This window comes from Phalaenopsis equestris, unplaced genomic scaffold (assembly GCF_001263595.1).
Source record: "Phalaenopsis equestris unplaced genomic scaffold, ASM126359v1 Scaffold207403, whole genome shotgun sequence".
Lineage (NCBI taxonomy): Eukaryota > Viridiplantae > Streptophyta > Magnoliopsida > Asparagales > Orchidaceae > Phalaenopsis > Phalaenopsis equestris.
Window position 1 is genome coordinate 81,187 of NW_018226737.1, and position 19,963 is coordinate 101,149.

A 19,963-nucleotide genomic window follows, 5' to 3' on the forward strand; every position below is an offset into this window, starting at 1 on the left:
TATAAACCCTATTTAATTCCTTATATTAAATAGGGGAACTTGTCGGCCAATACATTGGTTTCACAGACCAAACGGATGTCATAACTTTCTTTAGTTTATTTGATCAAGCCTCACCCTCAATTCTTGTGTTCATCCTTCGGGATAGATACAGGGTTTGAGGTAAAGTGCTCTTTCATTTAAACTATGAAAATTATGGGGTCAGTTTGACTTCATCTTTTTCAAAACTAAATTTTTTTTTAAAAAAAAACATCCTTCCGAAGCAGGCAACGGGATTTCAATTCCGATAGCCGACAGCTTCTTACGGGCAAACCCAACACCAAAAATAGTGCCGACAAATTGCTACTACTTATCATCATCAGACAAGTGGTTAGGTTAGATTATCCAATGATGAAATTAAAATAATTTTGAAAAAATCTGTGAATCCAATGAAAATAGATTGGTCAGTCAAACTTGATTATGCTTTGTGGGCTTATAGGACTGCATATAGAACTCCTATAGGAATGTCCTCATAAACGCTAATATTTGGGAAAGCTTGTCATTTACTAGTTGAACTTAAACATAAAGCATAATGAGCTATTAAAAAATTTAATTATAATTTAAAAGATACTAGTAAGAAAAAACTATTACAATTAAATGAGCTTGAAGAGATAAGGAATGAATCTTATGAGAGTGCTAAGATTTATAAAGAAAAGATGAAGATGTGGTATGATCGAAGGATTCTTAATAAAAGTTTTGAGCCAGAACAACAATTTTTTTCTATATAATGCAAGATTAAGATTATTTACAGGAAAACTTAAGTCCAAGTGGATGGGCCAATTTGTTGTGATAGAAGTTTATCCTTATGAATTATCCTTACGGAGCTGTGGATATCAAAGATCCTAAAACTGAGAAAATATTTAAAGTGAATAGTCACAGTCTGAAATCCTATTTTTTTAGGGGGTCAACTTACATTAAACGATCTTATGTTGTTGGGTGATACACCTAAAATATATAATATTTTTATACACATTTTTATACCTTTCTTTTGAGATGTTGTGCTTTAATGAAAGGTATTTGTGTGTTTTTCTTTCAGGTACAATCAAATGGATGAAAAATGGTAAAAGGAGTGAAAAAGGATCAAATTTGGAGAAAAAATGAAGAAGGTGCAAAAATGAACTGAGGAGCCTAAGTGCCTATTACTCACGCTTACACGCCAGTTATTTAGAGAGAGTCATGCCTAAGTGTCAGGTACCCTGCGCTTAAGTGTTAAAAGTAGTTATTTGATGATTAGTTGAATTTGGACTAATTTTTGAAGAGGTATTTGAATAAACACTTGGTAAAAACATGGGAAATAGTTCATGGACACAAAAAATTCATTCAATTGGCTTTTGAAAGGAGGCAACTTCTAGAAGATTCATTGAATGGAGACACATTTTGAAGAGACACTAAGACACCTCTTGGATTTTTATAAAAGAATACTTGGATCATCAAAAAAGGGGAGAGCCAATCCACATCTAACAACCATCATTCATCCTAATAACTGTCGTCGTCACTGCCCATAGCCATCGCTGCCGCTGCCCGTAGCTGTCGCCGCCGCCGCCCTTCTCTATCGCTGTCGTCGCCCGTTGCCGCCTCCCCCTGTCGCCATCACCACCGCCGCCGCCCACCTTTCTTTTTATTTTGTGTTTTATTTTGTATTATGAGTAAAGGAAGAGAATTCAAAGGAACTTCAAGAAATTTTATGAAGAGGATTTGACATAAGTGTTTATCTTTGTGACTACATTAGATTTTAGTTTAGATTTCTTCTTTGTGGTAATGATTTCTACTTTTAAACTCAAGTGTGATTGTGTTTTCTCCATGATTTATGAATAGCTTTCTTTATCTTTATCTTTAAAATGATAAGTGATTATGTATTGAAAGGAAGTTGGGTGATATATTAGACTTCAATGTTGTAAGAAGTTATGATGATTTGAAACTTTGTACTTCATTAACTCCTTGGTTTGGCCAATTAAGATGTTAATACCTGTTGCGAGAATATGTAAGATCCGAGATGGTATTTTCTCAATCAACAAATGGTAAGAATCACATTCAATTTCATGGATGAGAATGCAGTTCATGGGGTTGAGTGAAAATAAATAGGGAAATAAAATTTCAAGGGTGTAGAATTAGAGGACTTTAGAGTGGCAGGCTAAAGCCCCTAATTTGATTTGTAGTTTTAAGTTTTGATATAAGATGTTAGCCCTCCGGTGGAGGGAGAAGAGGGAACTCAAGGATGAGAGCTAGTATCTTCCTTACCTAATCTATCTTTAGAACTATTCAAACTATAGATTAACCAATGTTCTTTATAACATCTCTATTAAGGGTAAAGAATATTATTGCTCCTATTTGACACAACACAATTAGAGTACTTCTACAACAAATTTTCGATACTTGTTACTGATTCATGATAAGAAAAAAGGTATTCTATTTTTATTGTCTTCATCTTGCAAATATTTAGTTAAGTTAGTTAATTGCTTACTTTATTTTCAATTATAAAAAAATTACAAAAAAATGAATTTTCTTTCCTATTATAGCACCTTGAGTTTAAGTAAGAATATTTTGCTAAGTAGAATTTTGTTATCTAATTTCTCCTATTTTGTAGAGTGCATATTGTCAAGTTTTCCTCGATATTTATGGCTTAATAAAAAATTCCTATATTACTTGATAATGATACATTTACTTGCGTAGTATCTCATATTTAAATATTATAACTGCATTATTATTTGCTTCATAGTGGAAAATTTACCTAACTTTTATTTTGGATCGAGTTTTTGGCTTTGATGAGAAATGAGAATCATTATTAAGAAAATTAAACATATAATCACATACATCGCATTTTGCATCTATATAAAAAATTGGGATCAAGTTTTTGGCGCCGTTGTCGGGGAAAATTACAAAAGTTTTGAAAGAAGCTTTTAGAATGCAAAATTTTTATTTTTTTAAAGTCTTATTTAAACTTTAAGATTTATTATACAAATATTGTAGTGTTGTTTTGTGTTGTTTTTATATTAAGTTCATGTTTGTGTGTTTTTATTTTATTTTATTTTGTTTTAAGTGTTTTGTATGAATGTATGTGTAGTTCAGGTTCCACAGGACTTGTGTCTTACCATTCTGAATTAGAAAGAACTATTAGAAAAATTAAAAAATTAAAAATAACAGAAAAAATTCAAAAATTTCAAGAAATTAAATTAAAATAATCAAAATACTGAAGGGTTTAGACTTTTAAGTGATTATGCAAACCCTATAGTTGATTAACTTCATTGTAGTACTCAAAAACCCGTTGTAGTGGCTAATTCCTAAAAGCGCAAACCCACTATTATCCAAATGGTATCAAATAATCAGTTTGGGGAAGCATCAACTGAAGATCCAAATTTACGTCTTGCAAATTTTTTAGAATTGTGTGCTACATTTAAATATGATGGTGTATCAGATGATGCTATTAGACTTATATTATTTTCCTTCTCACTGAGGGATGAGGCTAAGATATAGTTACATTCATTATCACCAGGATCTATCAGAACTTAAGGTGATTCAGTGCAGAAATTTATTGCTAAATATTTTCCACCATAAAAAAAATGTGAAGCTTAGAAATAATATTTCATATTTTTGCTAGTTGGAAGGGGAATCTATTTATGAAGCATGATAACGATTTAAAAAACTCTTAAGAAAGTCTTCAAACCATGTTATATCAGATTGGTTAATAATTCAAACCTTTTATAATGGATTAGTTGGATCTCTTAGATTTATTATTGATGTCGTTGTTGGTGGCTCATTGATGTCAAAACCATTTAATGATGCTTATGATTTAATTAAAGAGATGACTACAAATAATTTTTAATGGCTTTTTGAAAGGGCAAATCTTAAGAAAGTAGCCAATATTCATGAAACAGATGCTTTTGCAATGTTAGCAAATAAAGTTGTTGTAATTTCAAGGAAGTTGACCAATTTAGAATAAAATTTTCTCAACTAATTGCAATGATTGAAGAGAATTCATTAGGCCAAATGGTAGATTCTCAAGCATCATTAGAAACTTTGAATGTCATAAATAATAAGCAGAATAACCCATATCCAAACTATTATAACCCATGTTGGAAGAACCATCTCAATTTTAATTGGAATAATATTTTGGGTTGTAATAATTAGCAATGGGGAAACAACCAAGTAAACTCATTGGGAAACTGGAAAAACCAAAGGAATAGTAATTATAGGCCTACTTATCCTCTAGGTTTTAATAGTAATCCACAATTTAAGCAAAAGAAGTTGTCTATAGATGAAGTGGTGTTACAAATGGGAAATCAGTTACAAAGTCAAGAAGCTACAATTAGAAATATTAAGAATCAGTTAGGACAAATAACAAATTAATTAAGTAATAGATCCCAAGGAACACTTCCTAGCAATACAGAAGTAAATCCAAAAGACTAGAATAAAGAACAAGTAAAAGCCGTTCAACTTAGAAGCAGAAGAGAATTAGAAGGTAGAGTTCAAAAAGAGACTGAAGTAGAGAGAAAATAGCTTGAAGAACCAAAAGTGGACTCTCCAAAAGGATTAGAGAGACCTTTTTCTCCACTTAAAGTTAACTTGGAAAAACCACCACCTCCATTTCCTCAGAGGCTCCAACCACAAAAGTTGGATAAACAATTTTTAAAATTTTTGGAAATTTTTAAGAAGCTTACAATCAATATTCCTTTTGCTAAAGCTTTACAACAAATGACAAACTATGTGAAGTTTATGAAGGATATTCTTAACAGGAAGAGGAAGTTTGAAGATAATGAGATTGTTGCACTTAAGGAGAAGTACAGTGCTATAATTCAGAAAAAGCTTTCTGAAAAGCTTAAAGATCATGGTAGCTTCACAATTCCATGTACAATAGGAGACAAATTTTATGGGAAAGCTTTATGTGATTTAGGTGCAAGCATCAACCTTATGCCATTATTAATATTTAAAAGATTGGGATTAGAAAAAAATATCCCCTAATATAACACTGCAGTTAGCAGATCGCTCAATAACCTATCCTAAAAGAGTTATAGAAGATGTTATAGTGAAAGTGGATAAACTTATCTTTCTTGTTGATTTCATTGTGCTAGATATGGAGGAAAATAAGGAGAAACCTATCATTCTGGGGAGACCTTTCCTAGCTACAGGAAGAGCAATGATAGATGTGCAAAAGGGAGAATTAACTATGTGTGTCAATGATCAAACTATTACATTTAATATTTCTAAATCAATGAAATACTCTACAAAAGATAAAGATGATGAATGTTATAGAATGGATATGATAAGATATTTAAGTGAATGTCGTTTCAAAACAACATATGAAGAAAAATCTGAAATGAAAGAGTTGGAACATGAGCAAGAAGTGGAATTAGATCAATATGAAGATTTGTATAAGGAATATTCAAATTAAGTTCGAGAAAGTTTTGAAGTTTTGGACACGACAGAAAAAAATAAATCTTTTTGTGCATCAATTGAAAAAATCCTGAGCTTGAGTTGAAGTTACTTCTTGAACATTTGAAATATGCATTTTTAGGTGATTCCTCCATTACCTGTTATAAATTTCTCAAAATTAACTATAGAAGAAGAAGAGAGTTTGATAAAAAGCTTAAAGAGTTACAAGAAAGCATTTGGATAGACAATTACTGATATAAAAAGAATCAGTCCTTCAATTTATATGCATAGAATTCATATGGAAGAGAACTTCAAACCCAGGGTTGATTCTCAAAGGAGATTGAATCCTATTATGAAATAAGTTGTTAAGAAAAAAATTTTAAAGTGGTTAGATGCTGCAATTATCTACCCTATTTTAGATAGTGCATGGGTGATAAAACAAAATAATATACTGTTTTAAGTACACATTTTATGCTTATTTTTGGTGATATTTCACTTTAAAGAATGGTATTTTTATGTTTTTATTGCAGGTATTTTATTTTTAGATATTTGGAGAAGAAATGGAAAAAGAACAAAATTTGGAGCCAAAACAAAAATGATGCACCAGATTGGCGCATGATGCTCCGTTTGATAGAGGCTTGGCGCATGATGCTCCGTTTGACAGAGGCTTGGCGCATGATGCTCCAGAGACTACTTTTTGCGGATTAAGGTGGTTTGAGACAAATTTTGCATGAATTTTCAAAGAGAAACTTGTTCTACACACCTATTGAAGTAATTCAATGCATCTAGAAACTTTGGAAGGTTCTTTTATGAAGGGATATGTCTCTTAGATCAAATGACACATCTTTTGAATTCAAAAGAGTTGACTTTTCAAGGGAGTTTTGGAAGGAATTTGGAATTCCTTTTGAAAAGAGGCAGCCCAAAATAAAATAATAAGATTTCAAGGAGTTTAGGGGGGACGAAAAGGACAAGAAAGTGGGGGTGGCGTGAAAAGTAAGGAAAGAAGAAGAAGAGATTTTCTTCTATGGGTGTAAGAGGAGAGAGAATGTGAGAATTTTCTTCTTCATTACACTTTTAAGAGAGAATTGAGTGTGCTTGTAAAGAGAGAAAGGCTTGGAGAGAACTTTTTGAGATTTTCTTGGGAAGAATTGTGAGATAAGTTGTGTCTTTTATTTCTTTTGTTTTGTAAAATTATTTTTATATATGAAATCCGTGTTTTTTCATATCCTTCTTATGAATTTTGAGTAGTCTTCTTTATCCTTCTCCCAACTTTGAGATATGATTTTGTGAAGAATTGATTTTGTCTTGTGATACACCAAAAATATATGCATTTGTAGTCTCATATTTTATACTCATTTTTGGTGATATTGCGCTTTAATGGAAGGTATTTTTATGTTTTCTTGCGGGTTGTTGATTTTTAGGAGGGTTGTTGATTTTTAGTAGGACTTAAAGCAAAAAAGAAAACAAAAAGGATGGAATTTGGAGTTAAAATGTCATTTTTGAAGAAATACTCAGCACCGACGGTGAAGACTTACAGAACGATTGATGGATATTACTTAGCACCGACGACGCCATTTGACAAAGAGCAGCGAAATTAAATACAGGACACTAACGCCGATGGCGCGAATGTCGGTTCAGATCCTGTTTCTAGAAGATTTAACCAATTTGGATGCTTTTTTAAGGGTTTTTTGATGCACCTATTGGAGAACCGACTTTAGGCTCTATTTGGGGCCGATATTGATCAAAAAATGCGCTCCTTTTCACTCATTTTTGCTCCTCTTCAATCCGTCTTGCTCATTTTCGCCACACCTCTCCTCCATACACTTTTTCCATCTTCATTCCACCATCATTCAGGAGTCTATTAGTGATTTATCTTTAAGAGTTTAGAGTTTTGTGATGAGATTAAGTGTGAATTCTTCTCTAAGAGTGTTGGAGAAGGAGAAAAGTGAGAGATTTTTCTTCCTACATTTCTTAGGGGAGGCTACAAGAGATTTTCTTTGAAAAAGTGTTTCAGATAAGTGTTCTTTATTTATTAGTGTTGGATGAACTTTCTTTTATATATGAAATTTGTGTTTTGTCGTATCTTTCTTATGAAGTCTGAGTAGTTTTCTTTATCTTTACCCCTACTCTGAGTTATGATAAAATGAAGAGATAATATGGGTGTGCCAATATGAAAATATAAAAATAAATTGTGATGATTTTTCAACTCCGAACTTACTTTACTTTTTGATTTAGCTAATTGAGTTGTTAAAATGTGTTGTGAAACATATGATCCGAGAAATGGAGTATGAGTTCTACAACAGAGTGAGGATCACATTTGATTCCATTAAGGAGTATTTCGTTCATGGATATTTCGTTCATGGAATTATTTCGTTCATGGAATTAAGTGCAAATAAATAGGGAAATATATATTAATTGGGTGTAGAATTGGAGATTTTAGGGTAACATACTAGAATTCCTAATTTGGTCTTGGTGTTTAAAAACTAAAGCGAGATTTAGCCTTCAGGTGAACTGGAGTAGGAGCCAGTATCCTCCTAGCCTAGCCACTGATTTAGGTACTAAACCTGGGATTAGCCAATGAGTTTATATAATATTGTATCAGGATAGAGAATTAAAACTATTCCTATTTTACACAATACGTATTAAAACTATTTATCTCATCTCATTTTACCAAAATCTCATTGTAACTATTTATCACTTCAAATTTAAACCTTCCCCGTGGGATTGATATTTGGGGCTTAAATAGAAAGTCCTTTATTACTTGATAATGATACATATACTTGCGTAGAATCTCAACATTAATTACTTAAATCTCTTAATCATAAATATTACATCAAGCTTTTGGCACCGTTACATTAAATAATTTAGTTTTGATTAAATCTTACACATTCAAAATTAGTGACAGTAATTTCATTTGATTTCTGTGAATTTCCTAGTTAATTTATCATTTTAAATTTAAACCTTCCCCGTGGGATCGAAATTCGAGGCTTAAACAGAAAGTCCTTTATTACTTGATAATGATATGTTTACTTGCGTAGAATCCCAACATTATTTGATAATAATAAATATTACATCATGCTTTTGGCACCTTTAATAGAGGAGTTAAACTTATATAAATTTTACACAACTATATTTTACCGGGATCAAGTTTTTGGCGCCATTGTCGGGGAAGGTACATTGTCGGGGAACGCCATTGTCGGGGAAGGTAACGGTAAATTAAATAGATTTGGTAAATTAGGAAATTTAGAGATAAAATATAAAAAATATAAAAAAAAAATTATAAAATCAAAAAATCTAAAAATAAATAACTATATATTCAAGAATATTATTTTTTAGAAATTTTTCTTTGCTTATCATATTTGTTTATACGAAATATTGGATCTGAACGAAATATTGGATCTGAAGGTTACGAAATATTGGATCTGAAGGTTTAGTACCTTACGATTCAAAATTAGAACATGCTATTAGAAAAATTTGAAAACAATAAAAAGAAATGAAAAACTTAAACAAAATGGTGAATAACTTAGATAATCAAATAAATGAAAATCTACAAAGACCTTTAAAAGATTATGCTAATCCGATAGCAGATGAACTTCACTTGACTATTCAAAACCCTGATGTTGCTACTAATTCATTTGAGCTTAAACCTACTATTATTCAAATGATACAAACCTAACTTACATCTTGCTAGTTTTCTTGAAATTTGTGTTACTTTTAAATATGACGGAGTGTCTAATGATGTTGTTAGGCTTAGACTTTTTTTCTTTTTTCATTAAGGGATAAGGCCAAAGCTTGGTTAAATTCATTAGAACCTAGATCTAACAGAACTTGGGGAAAACTATCACAAAAATTCTTGGCTAAATATTTTCCACCCTCGAAAACCTCTAAGCTTAGAAATGATATTACATCTTTTTGTCAGTTTGAAGCGGAATCGATATATGAAGCCTGTGAAAGATTTAAAGATCTTCTTAGAAAATGTCCACACCATGCTTTACCAGATTGGTTAATAATTCAAACATTTTACAATGGATTAGGGGGATCACTTAGATCTATTATAGATGCTGCTGCTGGTGGATCACTAATGTCAAAACCTTTTGATGAAGCATACTCTTTAATCGAAGAAATGGCTACTAACAATTTTCAATGACCCTCTGAAAGGGTAAATCTTAAGAAAGTAGTTAGTATTCATGATTCTGATGCAATGTCTATTTTAGCATCTCAAATTGTTGTTATTTCAAAAAATTTTGAACAAATTGAACTGAACTATTCTCAAATACCCCAAGTATTAGAGGAAAATTCACTAGGGCAGATAATTGATACTCAATCATCTTATGAAACTTTAAATGCTATAAATAATCAAAATAACAATCCCTATTCTAATTATTATAACCCTGAATGGAGAAATCACCCTAATTTTAGTTAGAATAATTATAATAATTTGGTGAATCCCTCCAGAAATTTGAACAACCAAGGAAATCCTAATTTCTGACCTTTATCCTCTGTGATTTAACTCTAACCCTAACCCACAAGTTAAAGAAAAGAAGTTGACCATGGAAGAAGTAATGTTGAAAATGGGAAATCAAATATAGAATCAAGGGGCTACTATTAGAAATATTGAAAATCAATTAGGACATATTGCTACTGCACTTAGTAACAGACCTTCTGGATTTCTTCCAAGTACTGTGAAAGTTAATCAAAAAGGTCAAAATATGGAGCAAATTAAAGTTATTCAATTATAAAGTGGAAAAGAAGTTGAAACAAGAATCCAAAGAGAAACTGATGTTGATGAAGAGAAGGAAGAAATGGAAAATGATCAACGGGAAAATGAACAAATACAGAGCCCTGTAGGAAAACCATTACCTTTGTTTCCTCAAAGACTGAAACAGAAGAATAAAGATAAACAGAAAATTTACAATTTTTTTTAAAATCCTTAAGAAAATAATGATAAAAATTCCTTTCGTTGAAGCTTTGGAGCAGATGCCAAGTTATGTGAAATTTATGAAGGATATACTAAACAAGAAAAGGAAGTTTACAGATCATGAGACCGTTGCACTCAGTGAAGAGTATAATGCTATTATTCAGAAAAAGCTTCCTAAAAAATTAAAAGATCCTAGTAGTTTTACTATACCTTGTGCTATTGGTGAAAAGTTTTTTGGAAAAGCTTTATATGATTTAGGAGTGTGAGTATCAAGAGTGAGTATCAATCTTATGCCTCTATCAATTTTTAAACGTTTAGATTTCGGAGAGATTTCCTCTACTACTATAACTCATCAGTTAGTTGATTGATCAATAACTTATCCAAAAAAAGTGATAGAAGATGTATTAGTAAAAGTGGATAAATTTATTTTTCTTGTAGATTTTATAGTATTAGATATGGAGGAAGATAAAGAAATTCCGGAGGAAGATTTTATAGTATTAGATATGGAGGAAGATAAAGAAATTCCTATTATTTTGGGGAGACCGTTTCTTATAAAGGGAGAGTTGTGATCGATGTGCAAAAAAGGAGAATTAATAATGAGGGTTAATGATCAAGAAGTAAAATTTAATATTAGGAAGGCTATGAAATATCCTGCAATAGAAACAGACAATGAATGTTTCATGATGGAAGTAACTGATTATCTGAGTAATGAACAATTTAAGGAAGAGTTTGAAGACAAATTAAACCAAGGAGAATTTTTTTAAAAATAATGATGAAATGATAGAAGATTTAGATTATATTCAGGACAAAATTGAAATGTTAGATTTGATGGAAAACAATAATTAAAAGCCTATTCCTTCAAGTATTAAACCACCTGAACTTGAACTGGAAATATTACCTGCTCATTTAAAAATATGAATTTTTAGGAGCGTCATCTACATTGCCTGTTATTGTATCTTTTGAATTAATTAAAATTCAAGAACAAAAATTAATAGAAATGTTTAAAAGATATAAAAAGGCTTTTTGATGGACTTTAGCAGATATTAAAGGAATTAGTCCTTCTATTTGTATGTGTAAAATTCTATTAGATGAACAATACAAACTTAAAGTTGATCCTCAGAGGAAATTAAACCCAATAATGAAAGAATAAAAAAGAAATTTTAAAATGGCTAGATGTTGGAATTATATATCCGATTTCAGACAGTGCTTGGGGAAGTCCAATTCACTGTGTTCCAAAGAAAGGAGTGACCGTTAAAGAAAATGAGAAAAATAAATTAATTCCAATAAGACAAGTTACAGTTTGGTGAATTTGTATTGACTATAGAAAATTTAAGTATGGCCACCAGAAAAGATCACTTTCCTTTACCCTTTCTAGACCAATGTTGGATAGATTGGTTGAAAATAAATATTATTGCTTTGTAGATAGATATATCAGATATCATCAAATTTCAATTTCTCCAACGGATCAAGAGAAAACAACATTTACAAGCCCATATGAAACATTTGCTTTTTGTAGGAAGAAAGCCTTTTGGACTATGCAATGCACCTGCAACATTTCAAAGATGTATGACGTCAATTTTTTAGCAATTTTATTAAACATGAAATGGAAGTGTTTATGGATGATTTTTCTGTATTTGGAACTTCATTTGAATTATGTTTAAATAATTTACAAAAATTTTTGGAAGTATGTGAAAGAATCAACATAGTACTAAATTGGGAAAAATGTCAATTTATGGTTGCAGGAGGTATTGTACCTAGGCATAAAATTTCTGAAAATGTCATGGAAGTAAATCCTGCAAAAATTCAACTTATTGAAAAATTACCACCTCCTACTAATCTTAGAGGGATAAGAAGCTTTCTAGGACATGTTGGTTTCTATAGGCGCTACATAAAAAACTTTTCGAAAATAATTAAGTCATTATGCCAACTTTTAGAAAAAGATACGAAATTTAATTTTAACAAGGAATGGATAAAAGCATTTAAATTATTGATAGAAAAATTAATCACTGTACCTATATTAGTTCCACCTGACTGGGAAAAACCATTCGAAATAATGTGCGATGTTAGTGATTATGCTATTGGGGCTGTTTTAGGATAAAGGCACAACAAATGTTTTAAAGTAATATATTATGCTAATAAAACTCTGAATGATGCTCAAATTAACTACACTACTACTAAAAGAGAGTTATTAGCTATTATTTTTGCCTTTGATAAATTTAGAACTTACTTAATTGGAACTAAATGTATAGTGCATACAGATCATTTTGCTATTAAATACTTGATACAAAAAAAAAATGCTAAACTAAGATTAATTTGATAGATACTTCTATTGTAAGAGTTAGATTTTACCATAGTTGATAGAAAGAGAAATCATAATAAAATAGTTGTTCATTTGTCTAGAATGAAAGTGAAATATTAGCTAATTTTGCAAATTAAATTTTAGAAAATTTCCCTGATGAACAATTATTTAGTATTGATGAAATGAATATACCTTGGTATGACGATTTAGTAAATTTTATTATAAGTGATATCTTACCACCTGATATTAAAAATTCACAACTAAAGAAATTCATTTAAGATTCAAAATTCTACTTTTGGGATGCCCCATATTTATATAAACAATGTAAAGATCTAACTATTAGAAGATGTGTGCCTTATGAGAAAACTCAATAGATAATTGAAAGATGTCATGATTTTGAATTTGGAGGACATTTTGGAACAAATAAAACTGCATATAATATTTTGCAAGCCAGATTTTATTGGTCTACTCTTTTTAGAGATGTTAATGAATATATTAAAACATACGATTGATGTCAACGAGTAGGAAATATTTATAGGAGAAATGAAATGCCTCTAAATTACACATTAGAAGTTGAAATTTTTTATGTGTGGTGTTTAGATTTTATAAGACCATTTATGCCTTCATTTGGAAATTTATATATATTACTTTTTGTTGATTATATGTCCAAATGGATTGAGACTATTATTGTACCCAAATGTGATGCTCGGAGTGTTTCTAAATTTTTAATTACAAATAATTTTACAAGATATGGAATGCCTGCCGAGAGTAATTATTACTGATGGAGGATCTCATTTTAAGAATAAGAGAATAAAAAAAATTCATTAAAAAATATGATATTATGTATAGATTCTCAACTACGTATCATCCTTAGACTAGCGGTCTAGCAGAGATTTGGGGCCAAAATTGATCAGAAAAGGCGCTCCTTTTCGCTCATCTTCATTCTTACTTGCTTATTTTTGCCACACCTCGCCTCCATACACTTTTTCCATCTTCATTTGACCACCATTTAGTAATAATTAGTGATAAATCTTTAAGAGTTTAGATTTTGTGGTAAGATTAAGTGTGAATTCTTCGCTACGAATGTTGGAGAAGGAGAAAAGTGAGAGATTTCTTCTTTCTACATTTCCTAGGAGAGGCTACAATGAATTTTCTTTGAAAAAGAGTTTCAGATAAGTGTTGTTTGTTTATTAGTGTTGTATGAACTTTCTTTTATATATGAAATTTGTTTTTTGTCGTGTCTTTCTCATGAAGTCTGAGTAGTTTTCTTTTAAATTTAGAAGGTAAGGGCCATCTAAAGTGATTAAAGTCTATCATTATGGAACAGTTGTTATTAAAGATCCTAACACTGGAAAGATATTTAAACAAACTTAATTTACTTTTTGATGTGGCCAATTGAATTGTTAAAATATGTTGCAACAAAACATATGATCCGGGAGGGAAATGGAGTATGAGTTCTACAACAGAATGAGGGTTACATTTGAATTCGTGAGGGAGTATTTTGTTCATGCAATTAAGTGCAAATAAATAGGAAAATATACATTGATTTGGTGTAGAATTGGAGATTTTAGGGTGACAGACTAAAATCTCCAATTCGATCTTAGTGTTTAAAAACTAAAGCGAGAGTTAGCCTTCAGGTAAAGAGAAGTGGGAGCTCTGGAGTTGGAGTCAGTATCCTCTTAGCTTAGCCACGGATTTTAGGACTAAACCTGGGATTAGCCAAAGATTTTCCATAACATTGTATCATGGTAGAGAATTAAAATTGCTCTTATTTGACACAATACATATTAAAAACATTTATCTCATCTTACTTTACCAAAATCTTATTTTAGTGAGAAAGATGCTTTTTCACATAAGAAATCTTCATCACATAAAGATAGTTTAATAATTTAAATTTAGTAGTTATTTAGTTACTATTTAAACTTTGCATTTCAGTTTTGCTAGTAGTTAAATAATTTAGTTTTGATTGAATCTTACACATTTGAAATTAATGATATTAATTTCGTTTGATTTTTGTGAATTTTCTTGTTAATTTATCATTTAAAATTTAAACCTTCCCCGCGGGATCAATATTTGAAGCTTAAATAGAATATCATTTATTACTTCATAACGATACGTATACTTATGTAGAATCCCAACATTAATTGCTTAAATTTCTTAATAATACATATTGTATCAAGCTTTTGGCACTGTTACATAGAGGAGCAAACTTATATTAATTTAACACAATTATATTTTACCAGGATCATCTTCTATGGTTTTAAATGTCTATAATTTGTGATGATTTGAACTTCGATCTTCTTTTATTTTTCATTCTAACGAATTGAAATGTTAAAACATGTTGAGAAGCATATGTTCTTAAAAGGGCTATGATTTCTACAACAGGGGAGAATCACATTTGTTTTCATATGAGAGTATGTCATCCATGGAATTGAGTGTAAATAAATTGGAAAATATACTTGTTGGATGCAGAATTTAAGATTTTAAAGTGAGATTAAAATCTCTAAAATCTCTAATTTGGTCCAGTTTATTGTAAACTAATGCAAGATTGTTAGCCCTCAAAAGAGAGAGTAGTGGGAGCTCTAGAGTGGCAGCCGGTATCCTCCCAGCCTAACAATTATGTGAAATCTTACTCACATCATTCCATTTTTGGCTGGAGGGGTGGATTTTCTAATAGTTTTGGTGCTTCAACATCTTGCGCTTCCACTTCACATGCTTCTACATCACAAGGTTTCTGGATTTGATTCTTAGTCACAACTATTTCAGAGGATTTTGAACAACGTTAACTACACTGCGGATAAGGTATTAAATTTAAAAAATTTTGTAAAACATATGGATGGATATAAGAGGAGGCGTAGTGATTATGAGGAAGAATACAACTTCTTTATGGAAAACCTCAGAAGAGGTAACTAAGATGTAATTTTTCCTCAATATCTAAGATATCCATCATATGAGCCTGCAACCACTTGGCATAGTGATGAGAGTGATGTAGAGGATGAGGATGATTAGATTGGATTCTATAGTTTAGTTTGATTTTTAATTTATTGTGTGAACTATTGATGGGTCAGTTATTTTGTACTTTTTGTTGTGTTTTGAGATGTAATTATTGAGACTATTAGTTTTTGTTGTGATTTGTTTCGTTAGACACTACTGTGATGTATTTATGTTTTTGTGAGTAGTTATTATGTTTTTGTGGTAGTAATTGTGTTAATTGTATTGTTTATTGTAGTTAGTTAGTAGGTGTTAAACTTAGTTCTAGATCTTATGAAGGTTTAGAATACAACTAACTTGTTACTTAAAAGCTGCATGTTTAAAATTTTCAATTTACTACCTGATATTTTTTTTTATATTGCAGTTGTGTATGTTTGTTAGTGTGTTTGTTTGTTTTTATGTTATCCTCCACTGCATAGAAGTCTAAAGAATCTCTATATGTTAAGTAAATTAAAATTTGATTAATTGTAAATTAAAATTTGATTAAATTTGATTAATTTAATTTTTACTCCTATTTTTTATTTTTGTACTTGCATATTTTGGATGTAAAACTTCCTGTTAGCATGTTATTTTTAGTTTTCATTCCTGCCAATATTTATATGTGTTGCTAAAATGTTTTATTCTACTAAAAATTTAAGTGTGTTTCAAAACTTAAATTTATTTGAAAAATTTTCAAATAAATTTTCTATAAACTTGAAATTTATTTGTTCTCAAATGTGTTTCAAATAAATTTGATTTTGATTTGAAGAAAAATGATCATTTTGATTTGAAATTTTGATTTGAAGAAAAATGATCATGTATATGAAGTTGTATTAGGAAAGTAAAATTTTAATGTAGAAATGAGTAAGAAAATTTTATTAAAATTTATAGTAATGAAGAAAAACTTAAGTTAAAAAAAGTTTAGTGTGGAAATGATAAATATTGTGTAACTATCTCAAGTAGGAGAAATCATATTTTTGAAAAATGTAGAAGTGTTAGACTTTTATTTTCAAAACTTAAATTTCTTTTATTGAAAGTAATTTTCAAAAACTATTATTATATTTTTAAGTAAATTTTTAAGTAAAACTCTTTGCTTTAGGAAAGGAGAATTGGAATTCAAAATCATTAAAGGCCTATCCAGATATAGTATTCCTTGCTTGAAGAGAAAAAGAAGAAAAAAAGAAAAAAAAAAAGAAAAAGAAAAAGAAAAAGAGAAAAAGAAAAGAAAAGAGAAATTGAAAAAGGGAGGAGTAGCTTGAGGATTAGTGTCTAAGCAAAAATTGGTTCCACATCTGATCTTTTTAAAGTATAAAACTTGAGAAACTCTTAAGCTTAAGAATATAATAGATTAAGTAAAATTATTCTTAATAAAAAAATTTAAGTGGAGGCCTAAACTTTATATTTGGAGAATCTACAATATTTTCGAACTAGATAGAAACTCATTTTCAGACTTTTTTACATTAAAAATTTCTAAATTCTAAGTTGGTCTCATTCACTAATATTTTTTCTAAATTGGACTACTATATTTCTATATCAAAATTTTAGAAACTCCTAAAGAAACTCATATACATAATCTACTGATTTAGTTTTTAAAGGATTGAATTTTCACTTGAGGTCAAGTAACATTATAAGCTTGTGGGATTTTGATACAACTAAAATATATAGTATTTTTGTACACCTTTTTACACCTATTTTTTGAGATATTACGCTTTAATGAAAGGTATTTGTCTGTTTTTCTTTCAGTACAATAAAATAGATGGAAAATGGTAAAAGGAGTGAAAAGGATCAAATTTAGAGCAAAAAAGAAGAATGTGCAAAAATGAACAACGGCGCCTAAGCGCCCAATACTGGTGCTTATGCGCCAATTATTCCAAGAGAGTCACGCCTAAGCGCACAATACTGGCGCTTATGCGCCAGTTATTCCGAGAGAGTCACGCCTAAGCGCCAGGTACCCTGCACTAAAGCGCCAGAAGTAGTTATTCTATGATTTGTTGAATTTGGACGACTTTTGGAGAGGTGTTTGAAGCAACCCTTACTAAAAACTTGGGAAATAGTTCATGGACACAAAAATTCATTCAATTGGCTTTTGAAAGGAGGCAAATTCTAGAAGATTCATTGAACGGAGACACATTTTGAAGAGACACCCAGGCACCTCTTGGATTTTTATAAAAGAATACTTGGATCATCAAAGGGGGAGAGCCAATCCACATCCAACAGCCATCATTCATCCTAGTAACTGCCCCCACCGCCGCTGGCCACCTTTCCTTTTTATTTTAAGTTTTAGTTTATATTGTGAGTGATGGAAGAGAATTCAAAGGAATTTCAAGATATTTGGTGTAAATGATTTGATATAAGTGTTTATCTTTGTGACTACATTGAGTTTTAATTTAGATTTCTTATTTGTGTGCAAGATTTCTACTTTTAAACTCAAGTGTGGTTGTATTTTCTCCATGACTTCTGAGTAATTTTATTTATCTTTTTCCTTAAAATGATAAGTGATTAAGTATTGAAAGAAAGTTGTGTGAAGTATTACACTTCAATGTTGGACACTTCAATGTTGGAAGAAGTTGGAAGAAGTTGTGATGATTTGAAACCTTGTACTTCATTTACTCTATGGTTTGACCAATTAAGATGTTTTTACTTATTGTGAGAACATGTAAGATCCGAGATGGTATTATCTCAGTCAACAAATGGTAAGAATCACATTTGATTTCATGGATGAGAATGTAGTTCATGGGGTTGAGTGCAAATAAATAGGGAAATAAACTTTCAAGGGTGTAGAATTAGAGGACTTTAGAGTGACAGGCTAAAGCCCCCAATTTTATTTATGGTTTTAAGTTTTGATACAAGATGTTAGTCCCCAAATGGAGGGAGAAGAGGGAACTCTAGAGTGAGAGTTAGTATCTTACCTACCTAACCGATCTTCAAGGTTATTCAATCTATAGATTAGTCAATGTTCTTTATAGCATCTCTAACAAGGGTAGAGAATATTATTTCTCCTATTTGACACAACACAATTAGAATTCTTCCATAACAGATTTTCTATACTTGTTATTGATTCATGATAAAAAAAAAATTCTATTTATATTGCCTTCATCTTGCAAATATTTAGTTAAGTTAGTTAATTTCTTACTTTATGTTCAATTAAAAAAATTATAAAATGAATCAAATTTTCATTCCAATTATAGCCTCTTGAACTTAAGTAAGAATATTTTGTTAAGTAGAATTTTGTTATATAATTTATCCTATTTTGTAGAGTGCATATTATCAAGTTTTTCTCGTGGGTTCGATATTCGGGGCTTAATCAAAAACTCCTATATTACTTGATAACGATACATAAACTTGCATAGTATCCCATATTTAAATATTATAATTATTTTCTTATTTGCTTCATACTATAATATTTACCTAGCTTTTATTTTGGATAGAGTTTTTGGATTTTTTGCAAAATAAGAATCATTATTAAGAAAATTAAGCATGTAATTGCGTGCATCACATTTTACATCTATGTAGAAAATCAGGATAATTATATCAACCAAAATAAGCACTGATTGTGTCGGGCTGACGACGTAAAACTAAATGCTTTGTGGGAGGTAACTCAGAGTTTTCAATGTGTATTTATTTTAAATGATATGTTATTTTGTTTGATTAAGGAAATTGTGGTAGTATTATAGTGAGGATTCTAAGACCTTAATTGATGACTTAGACGAGTTAGAATGCATATTTGAATGTTAAACCGACCTGTGCTAAGTAAGCACCAACACTCGATGCTTAAGCATGGTAGTTAAACAAAAAATATGTAGAATTAATATTCTTGAAGGATTAAACGTGGTTTAGTGTCTTTAAGCGTGATTTAGTAGTTTGTGAACGTGAGTAGTGCGTCTAAGCTTCATCCAAGGCCTATAAATGGCACGGGAATGAAGAGAATTTTTACCCAACTTGAAATTTTCATTCTAAAGTCTAAGTGAAGAGAAAAAGAGTAAGAGAACTTGCAAGAATGTCTTCTTGGGAGATTGAAATGAAGAAGAAAGTAGAAGTCATTAATCAAAGGTTCATGAGTCAAAGTGCTCAATAGTTATACAACAGATTCCTAGACGTTTGTACAGAAGGAATAGCGGAGAAGATCACAGAGATTGAGGTCGACGTGGCTTCAATTGAAGCAAAAGTGAATGAGAGTAACACACACTTGGAGCATATTGGATGACAACCCAAAATGAAATTCGGCCATACATGTCATATAAAAGAAGCAGACACGGCGATATATTTGAAAAATAGGTAGATTGAAGAAGACTCAATGAGAATTCTTCACCACCGTTCATTCTATCAAATTTATATTATGAATGTCTCAGGAGAAATAGGTGAAAGGTTGGGAT